Raw genomic sequence first — 10,269 nt, 5'->3', positions numbered from 1 at the left:
TTAGAGAATGACTAGTATCAAAGAGCGTAACCGAGATCCCTAGTTTCTTGGGTGTGGCTGACTACTAACGAAATTCATTCAGAATTTCTCATCTATTGTGGTACCTTTGACTGCCTTGACAAAGAAGAATACAAATTTTATTTGGGGATCTGAATGTCAAGAGAGTTTTGAGAAGCTAAAGTAAGCTTTGACTTCAGCGCCAGTTCTGTCGATGCCATCAGGGCAAGGAGAGTATGTTCTCTATACGAACGCTTCAAAGCTTGGTTTAGGTACAGTCATGATGCATCTGATTGAGTGATAGCTTATGCATCTAGATAATTGAAAGTTCATGAGAAGAATTACCCAACATTACTAATAATGACCTCGGGCTTTGTAGCAGTAGTTTTTGCTCTCAAGATTTGGAGACATTACTTATATGGGGAGATGTGCAAGATTTTCACTGATCATAAAAGCTTGAATTACTTCTTTACCCAAAAAGAGTTGAATATGAGGCAACAAAGATGATTAGAATTGGTGAAGGACTACGACTACGATATTAGCTACCATCCGAGAAAGACAAATGTAGAAAGACAACAGTCATTACTCAATTATTACTTCAGAGACACTTGCAGTCCGAGATTCAGCGATTCGAGCTCGCATTATGTGTTAGGGGCGAGGCCCCCAATATTTATACTATGACAGTTTAGTCCACCCTAAAGGATAGAATCCGCTAAGGTCAGTCTTCTGACAAGCAATTACAAAAGTGGAGACTGAGAGATGAATCTAAAAGTTGGGAGCTGTACTCCGAGGAGGATGAAATAGTTCGATATTGAGATCGACTATGTCTTCCTAGTGGAGATTCATTGAAAGAGGTTATTATGAAGGAAGCTCACAATACTCCGCACTCCATTCATCCTGAAAGTACGAAGATGTACAAGGATTTGTAGCAATTGTATTTGTGGACGGGTATGAAGCGAGACATCTTGCGTTTTGTGTCTGAGTGTTTGACATGCCAGTAAGTTATGACAGAGCATTAGAGGCCATCAGGGAAGCTTCAGCCACTTCCTATTCCCGAGTGGAAATTGAAATTATTGCGATAGACTGTAGTGGGATTGTCGAGGACTATCAGGAGATTCAATGACATTTGGGTGATAGTTAATCGTCTTACGAAACCAACGCACTTTCTACCCATTAAGACGACATTTACCATGAATCAGTATGCAGAGCTATACATCCGAGAGATAGCCTGACTACACGGAATTTTGGTGTATATTTTTTCTGAAAGAGATCTGAGTTTCACATCGTCCTTCTGGAAGAGTCTGCATTCAGCGATGAGAACAAAGTTGTTCAATACGACGTTTCATACTAAAACCGCTGGTCAATATGAAAGGGTGATTTAAATTTTGGAGGATCTACTTGGAGCTTGCATAATTGATTTCCAAGGAAGTTGGGAACCCAAGTTACCTCGCCTCTATTGGAGTTCACCTATAACAATAGCTACCAATTGTCAATAAGTATGGCTCCGTAGGAGGCAATTTTTGGGAGGAATTTTAGATCACTGATACATTGGGACGAGATTGGTGAAAGAGAAGAATTCGGTCCGGACTTGTTCAAGCAGACAACAGAGCTAGTAGACAAAATCTGAGATAGGATGAAGACTGCTCAAAGCCGATAAAAGAATTACGCTGATAAGCGATGAAGAGAGCTAGAGTTTACAGTGGGTGACCACGTATTTGTGAAAGTAGAACCTATGAAGGGTGTTCTGAGATTTGGGAAGAAAGGCAAACTCGGTCCGATGTTCATAGGAATGTTTGAGATTCTGGAGAAGATTGGAAAATTAGCTTATAGAGTGGCGTTGCCACCTACGCTAGCTGGAGTGCATAATGTGTTCCATATCTCGATACTACGAAAGTACATGTCGGATATCTCACATGTGCTGAATTACAAGCCTCTGCAGTTAACTCCTAATATGTCATAGAGGAGAGGCACACAAAAATCCTGGATATGCAAGAAAGAAAACTCCGAAATAAGGTCATTCATATGGTCAAGATTAAGTGGCTAAATCATTCGGAGGACAAAGCTACTTGGGAAACTGAGACTGACATGCGGAGTCACTATCTAGAGTTATTCGGTAAGTTTTAATCTCGAGGACGAAATTTTATTTAAGGAATGGAGGAATTGTAAGGTCCAAAATGCTATAACATAATCCAACTGCACGTAAATATAGGAAAAATATAAAAGACCTAATTATATTATTTTAATTGTATTTATTGAATGTGTAGGCATGTTTACATGTTTAAAATATGGTTTTATATTAGAATGCATAAAATTATGTTTTAAAGGTTATTCGAGATGCGATCGAGGAACAGAGTCCGGGGACCGTAAAGGAAAAATATTTTTATTAAATGATTGTTTTTAGTTATTTAATATATAGTATATTTTATATGATATTTTCAAAAATGGTGCTTTTTGAGATATTTTTATACGACAAATTGTATTTTAAACCGATAATCGATTTTCGAGAAAATAGAGACTTTTTGGAGACTCGGCTATATTTTCGAAAACTATACTAAACAAAATAATTTTCCGACTATCTAATGGACCTATTATACTATGGTTTTTGGGCCAAGATTTCCATCTTATTATTTAATACCAAGGATTGTGTTTTAAACACTAATCTTCATACACAATCACACGCCTCACCCCTAGAAACACTAGGACTCTCTCTAGCAGCCATCACACACACACACACACACACACACTAATTTTAAAGGCAGTTCAAGTGATTTTGGGAGAATAAAACGCAGCAAGTTCCCGTCCCTCTCCACCAACGTTCCTCGCATCTCAAATTATTTTTGTGCATGAAATACGTAAAGGCAAGCCTTTATCTTCTTTCACTCATCGTTCATACCATATTATGTGTATTTAACATGATTGTATGAAATATGATACACTTTCTAATAATTTCGTTTTTATGGTAACACATGATCTAAACTTGAGTTTTCATGCTTTTAAATCTATGGTTATGTTGCACAAAGAGGCAGCCATGATAGGGCCAAGGGAAGGGACATTTTTCAGCATGATTAAGAGTCCATGGAGGCTTAGCTAAGGGCTGGACAAGCAAGGAAATAAGCTGAACAAAAATTTGGGTTTTAACAAGCTAGGGTTTCGGGTTTGAGGGCTAGAAATGAACAGGCCGTGTTCTACTATTGAGTCACGTCCAGGGTCCTAAGGGGGTCATGGTCCAAGATGGATTGAGGGAAGGCTAGTGCAAGGAGGAAGGCCGTAGGTTGAAGCTTGGGTCGCACGGCTCTTGTGGAGTGACGGGTTGAGGGCTATGCAAGCTAGGTTTGTTAGGTCTGGTCTAGTAGCTTGTCAAGGGCTCGAGTATGGTCTTAGGATAGTTGGTTCGGGTCTGGACATGGTAGTTAGGGTCTAGGATTGAAGGAACTCATGGTTAGTCAAGTTAGGTTTTGGAAACTAGGGCAAAAAATTCAGTAGGCTTCCAAGGCTTGTTCAAGGGTTTTAAATGGCTTGGTTTGGGTTGCATAGAATATGGTTATAATAAACTATGGTTCAAGTTTGGTTAAGTTTCGAGTTAATTCGGGTTAAAACCGAAACATAGGTTCAAGTTTAAAACAAATTGGGAAATTTGTCAAGGAGCTTAAGTTTACGTCTAAGAAATGTTTATGGGTGTATTTTAAGGTGTCGTGTTAAATTGGATGGATTTGCTTCGTCGTTTTAAGGTCCAAGGGTAAATTGGGAAAATTAGGGTTTCATGGGTAAAACAGTCATTTTACACATGAAAAATGTTAGATGTCCTGACAGTATCATGAATGATGTAATGAATGTTAAATTGTTTATTTTTATATATTATGAAATTTTATGATGGAAAACGATAAATGCTAAAAGATGTGTTGCATGCTTGGTTTAAAAGAAATTTATATTATTTCATGTATTTTTATAAGTGATGGAAACAAAGCAAAATGTTTTGGAAGTAAGTGATTTAATTGTGACGGTAAGGAAATGGGGATTCGTGAGGGATGAAGCCCCAGTGGAACCCGTTTTTGGGACAAAACCCCATGGGAACCCAGCAACCGAATTTACATCGAAAGGATATGATGATATATAAGGTCAAGGCTCAGTTCACGGGTGAGAGGGGCACATAGTAGAAAAGTGGTTAATGTTGCCTCGCTGCCTGGTACCACTGTTACAGTTGAGATTGATCAATCTACCGAAGGATGAAAGGATGATCACAATTAATGAATGAAATTCACCTTAAAGAGAATGTATATGTATATGTATATTATATGTTTAAGATGAAAGGAAAAGGATACAATGAAAGAAAAAAGATTAAAATATACATAATCATGAAAAGCTTTTTTTATTTAAAGTATTTTCACTTTCGCATGTGTATTTCAAATAGTATCTTAGGTAGCTGGAGTTGGTAGGTTACAAGTCCTATTTTTTCAGAATTTAAAAGGGACCTACAATTCGAGGCTGTAACTTTTCCTTATTCCCCGCCCTTTGGATTCGTTTCCAGGAGATATTTTGAGGAATACTTGATCTCCTACTGCAAATACTAAGTCTTTTCTTCTTTTGTCAGCATAGCTCTTTTGTCGACTTTGACCTGATTGTATCCGTTGCTTGATGACTCATACCTTTTTCAATTGCCTCTTGTATAATATCTAGCTTTATGGAGCAAGTTTTCCCATCTTTGGTGCACCACAATTCTTCAAGATCCCAGTTCATAGGAAACGACATTTTCGTCCATATAAAGCTTCATAAGGAGCCTTTTGAATTGTATCCTGGTAGATGTTATATGAAAATTCTAAAAAGGGTAGATGATTTCCCCAGTTGTCTCCGAAATCTAAAACACAGATGCGGAGCATATCTTCCAAAGTTAGGATAGTTCTTTCAGATTGTCCTTTGTCTCAGGGTGATATGTTGTGATTAAATTCAACTTCGTCCCAAGGCATTCCTGAAGCTTCTTCCACAATCTTGATGTAAATTTTGGATCTCGATTGGAAAAAATTGTTGAGGGTATCCCATGAAAACGAATTATTTCTTTTTGGTATAGATTAGTTCCACTCCGTAATTACTACTCACTGGAAAGAAGTGAGCGGATTTTGTTGAAAGGTCCACCACAACCCAGATACTATCAAAGCCTCCTTTCAGAAGAGGTAACCCTAACACAAAATCCATGGTTACATGATCCCATTTTCACTCAGGAATGGGAAGTGGTTGTAAAATCCCTGAGGGTTTTTGATGTTCTGCCTTCACCATTTGACACGTAAGGCATTTCCTTACGAAATCTGCAACATATCATTTCATGTCTTTCGACAAAAATTATTGCTTTACGTCTTGATACATTTTGGCTCCTCCAGAATGGTTGGTGAATTGAAATCTATGAGCTTCTTACAAAACTTCCTTCTTCAATGAGAAGGCTACACAAATCCGTTTACGAAAGCAAAATATACCATGAGGGTTGATGGTGAAATCAGAATCTTGCCCTCCCTTGGTCTCTTTGAACTTCATTACATCGGGATCAATGTCCTAATTTTACTTGATCCTAGTGTTGAATTCTGGTTCGACCCTTAGTCCTGCTAGATAACCACGTTGAATATGTGTAACAAGTTTTTTGACTTACTTTGCTTAGATCGGTTAGTTTCCTTTCCTCCAAAATGAGCTATACTAGCTCTACTCAAAGCATCTGTCATCTCGTTTGCTTTTCTGGGATGGTATAGTATAGAGCAATCATAATCTTCTAGGAATTCCATCCACTAACGTTGTCTCATATTTAACTCCTTTTAAGTAAATAAGTATTTAAAACTCTTGTGATCAGTATAAATGTCAAAGGTCGCACCATATAAATAATGTCGTCATATTGCTAGGGCAAATACTATTGCCACCCAACTCCAAATCATGAATTGATAGTTATTCTCATGAATATTTAACTTCCTTGAAGCACAAGCAACGACCTAGACCTTCACATTTTCCATCAAACAACAATCCTTCTTTGAAGCATCAGTGCAAACCGTAGACCCTTTTTTATTTCTGGTAGAGTTAAGACTGGGGCGCTAATAAGAATCTTTTTTAGTACCTCAAAGATTTCTTCAAACCTTTGGTTCCATTGGAACGTATTATCTTTGAGAGTAAGTTGGTTTAGTGGAGTTGCAATTTTTGCATAGTCTTGGATGAATCTACGATAGTATCTTGCTAGGACAAGAAATCTTCGAACTTCAGTTACATTGCATGGTAGCTTCCACTGCATTATTGCATCTATCTTAGTAGGATCTACTTCAAGGCCATTCCTAGAAATTATGTGGCCCAAGAATGTCACCTTTTCCAACCAGAACTCACATTTGCTGAACTAATTTATTTTCTTTTAATGTTTGGAGAACTGTCCTAAGATGATGAGTATGTTCTTCCTTGGTTTTGGAGTAAACAAGGATGTCGTCGATGAGTCTACGAATTTGTCTAAATAGTTTGGAAGACTCGATGCATCATATCCATGGAAGTAGCTAGCGCATTGTTCAATCTGAATGACATCACTAAAAATTCGTAGTGACCATACCGAGTGTTAAAAGCAGTCTTGGGAATATCCACTTCTCGGATCCGCATCTGGTAGTATCCTTGCCTTAGGTCCAACTTCGAATAAACTTTGGATTCTTGAAGAGCATCGAGCAGTTTGTCAATACGCGGTAATGGATACTTATTCTTTATAGTGACATTATTCAGATCTCGATAGTTGATGCATAGTCTTATGGTGCCATCTTTAATTTTACGAATAACACCGGGGCTCCCCAAGGTGAAGAGCTGTGTTGTATGTATTTCTGTCAATAAGCTCTTGTAATTGGATCTGTAATTCTTTTAATTCTACAGCTGCCATTCGCTATGGGGTCTTGGAATTAGGCATTGCTCTGGGTGATAGCTTGATGGAGAACTCAATCTCTCTTTCCGGAGGCAAGGATTTTAATTCTTTTGGAAAAACCTTGGGAAAGTTTTGAACAACAAAGATTTCCGATACGTTAATTTGATGATGTGGATTGTTGATCAGATAAGCTAGAAATCTATTCCCTCCTATTTTTAATGATAGCTTGAGCTTTTTTGGAAACTATTGATGTTACGGGGAAAGACTCCACCTTGTGGTTTCCAAATTTCGTGTCCCCCAAATTGGTGAGTTATACTTTTTTGGAATAAATCTAATTGCTCTTGGTGTCTAAACAACCAGTTCATCCCTAATATGACATCATAACATTGTATAGGAAGCTCAATTAAATCTGCCATATAAGTTTTCCCATCAATTTCTAGAGAACAGTCTTTGTAGAGAATTTCACTAGTAACTTATTTCTCATTGGTGAACTAACTTCCAGGATATATGGTAGTTTTACATATGGTGTCTCTAGATAGTGACAAAAGCGCTAGCAACAAAGGAGTGTGTTGCTCCAAGGTCAAATAAAAATTTCCCAGTTTTTGAAAGCAGAAGAATTGTACCTTCAACTACAACAGTGGGATCAATATCGCCTTCATTTCCTGCGAGTGCAAAAACTATAACCTGGATCTTCTGTTTTTGAGCAGTTGGAGCTGGTATATGCTAAGATTTTTTGGACATTCTTGAATACGGTGTTGACCACTTCCACAAACTAAGCATTTATCATTCTTTCTCCATCATTTGTCTTCATTGTGATTAGCTAACACACAATATCTGCATCTTTTCTTGTTAGCTCCTTCTCGAAAATTTTGTTTTGATGGACCTTCTTTTTTGCCATGCAGAATCTCGTTTCCATATCTCCTCTTATTTTGGTTATTTTCGGAGAAATTGGGGTTACATGATCTTTTTTCTGCTTTTTCGCTCTTAAAGAGTTTTTTGATTTCCGATTCCTCTCGTAGAGCCTGGTTGGCTGCGATATTATAATCGGTTACCTCTAAGGATAGCGTTGACCAGTGGATTTTGAGTTTTAACCCTTCTACGAACTTTCTTGTCTTTCTCGGTTTGTCTTCCATAAATTAAGGGGCATAGTGGATTAAGCGGTGAAACTCAGCCTCGTACTAACCTACTGTCATAGATCCTTGAACCATATCAATAAACTCTCTTTTTCAAGTGTTTCGTTCAACTTGGGTGATATATTTTCCACTGAATTCTCTTGTGAAGTTCTCCCATGTCTTGGGGGCATTATTTCAGCTCCACATATGATTTATGACTCTCCACCAGTTGTATGCAGCATCCTCGAACTAATAAGCATATATATTTATTTTCTGTTCATCAGAGTAGTTAAGAACAGAAAATATCTTCGTGATCTTCGTCAGCCAAGACTCGACTTGGGTTGCATCCGAGGTACTGTGGAACCTAGGAGGATTGAATAGAAGGAAACATTCAAAGATTCGACCGCCCACGTTTCTTTGTGATTCTGACAATACTGAAAGAATTTTTGCATCACCTCGAGCATGTGGCGAGGATTAGGTTCTTCTTGTGGTATGTGTTCCTCTCTATGCTGATGATTTTGATATTCTTGGCTCCTTGCTTAGTTGCTTCCATTCAAAGATGCCATCAATTTGCTATAATGGAATATTCTCATAATATAAGAACTTGCGCAATAAAACTTTTAAGCTAATCAATAATTAACATACAATCTTATAATTTTCATACCAGAAAATTAGTCATCATTTATAGAGAAAACTCATAACTAATAGAGATATTATCATCAAGACATAAAAGTTATACCACATCAAATCTTTCTACTACGACCTATTTATACCGAATATCATCAGTTGTGAAAAAAAGTTATGATTTAGTGTTTTTTTATACTATAAATAAAAACAAAACTATTATTAGTCATAGTCTGGTACTACTCCTCAGCAATAATAGTCGACCCGAAGTCAGATGCAACTTCATTGTCTGATATCTCTATGATAACCTCGTTACCAACATTTCCAAACAGAGATAAAGGGTCTTCTCCCCAAAAAGGTCCTAGATATGCTATCAATGGTGGCTCATCGAGAAACTCCTCCGGGTCAAACTCATACTCGAGGTCTGTCAGCCAAAAATCCTTCTCTAAATCTGGTTGTAAAAAAGGCAACTCGGTATCAAAGACTAGCGGCTCCGAAGTGAATAATGTTTGGATCTACTAGAGGAACAACTGGTAGATCAATGAATAGGTTACCTAATGGTTCAATTAGTGGAATGACTGTTGTATCAGCTAATGCGATATCTGGTGGGTCAACTGGTAGGTACTGGGTGGGAATGGTTCTAGGTCATGCGCCATCACGAAGGTTGGTGAGGTCTGCTAACATGGACTCTAACCCATAGATGGCATAGTCAAACATAATAAGACCATGTGCAAGTAAATAATCAAAATGAAACTTGGAGTAATACTTTGTTCTCTGAAGGGCCCTTGGCTCTTGATCAAAAAACACATGCAACTCAGATAGACTCATGATCGTATACTGCTCGCCCTCCTATGACACCCCTATAGGCTGGAATATGTCTCTCCCAGGCATCCTCCAAATAGGAGGGACAAAAATCAGGAGCCCCTAGTGTATCAATGTGCTACCTGTAAATGGCCAGCTGGTTTCATAAGTCTTGGTTCTCCCGGGTTAATCGGAAAATCTCTTATTCAAAAAGAGCTCGATCAGTCACCCTAGAGGCTCTCACCCTATCTCGATCCTCAGCAATCTGTAGGGTGACATTGTCAGGATAATGGGCAAAATGCTGAGGTACAAGGGTGAAAGTAAGGGTCGGAGAATCTGTACGGACATAGATAGTGTCTAAATGACCTCCCTAGCTATTGGTAGAGTCGGACATCCTATGATAAATAAATAAAAATTATGGAAACAATCATTAGTGGTGAGTATATATTAAAAGAATTATAACTAATTGTATTTTACATTTCTAGATAACATATCCTAGCATGTTTGGCTCTGATACCACCTCTGTGGCACCCAACTTAGGACTTAGGCCTCGAGAAATGTAACCATACCTAATAGCATCTCGTGCGGAAATGCTCATTTGAAGCATTGTACGCAGTAAAAAAAACTTCTAAAATTTATTAGCGGAAGCGAATCGAATAAAGTACGAGTAAATTACGATCGAGTTTTTACAAGACCAAACTAAAACATAAGATAAAAAAAACAACAATTTATTAAAAATATTTTAGAGAACCACTGCTAGATCATTCACCGACATTTCTTTTTTTATCCAATTCCTACATGTCTCTGGAAATTACAATTGATAAAAAAAATAGAGATGCTAAGTCCTTATTAAGGACTTAGCGAGAATTAAATAATAAA

This window comes from Primulina eburnea, chromosome 8, assembly GCF_022965805.1.
Source record: "Primulina eburnea isolate SZY01 chromosome 8, ASM2296580v1, whole genome shotgun sequence".
In the NCBI taxonomy this organism is placed as follows: domain Eukaryota; kingdom Viridiplantae; phylum Streptophyta; class Magnoliopsida; order Lamiales; family Gesneriaceae; genus Primulina; species Primulina eburnea.
Note: the sequence above shows the minus strand (reverse complement) of the source record.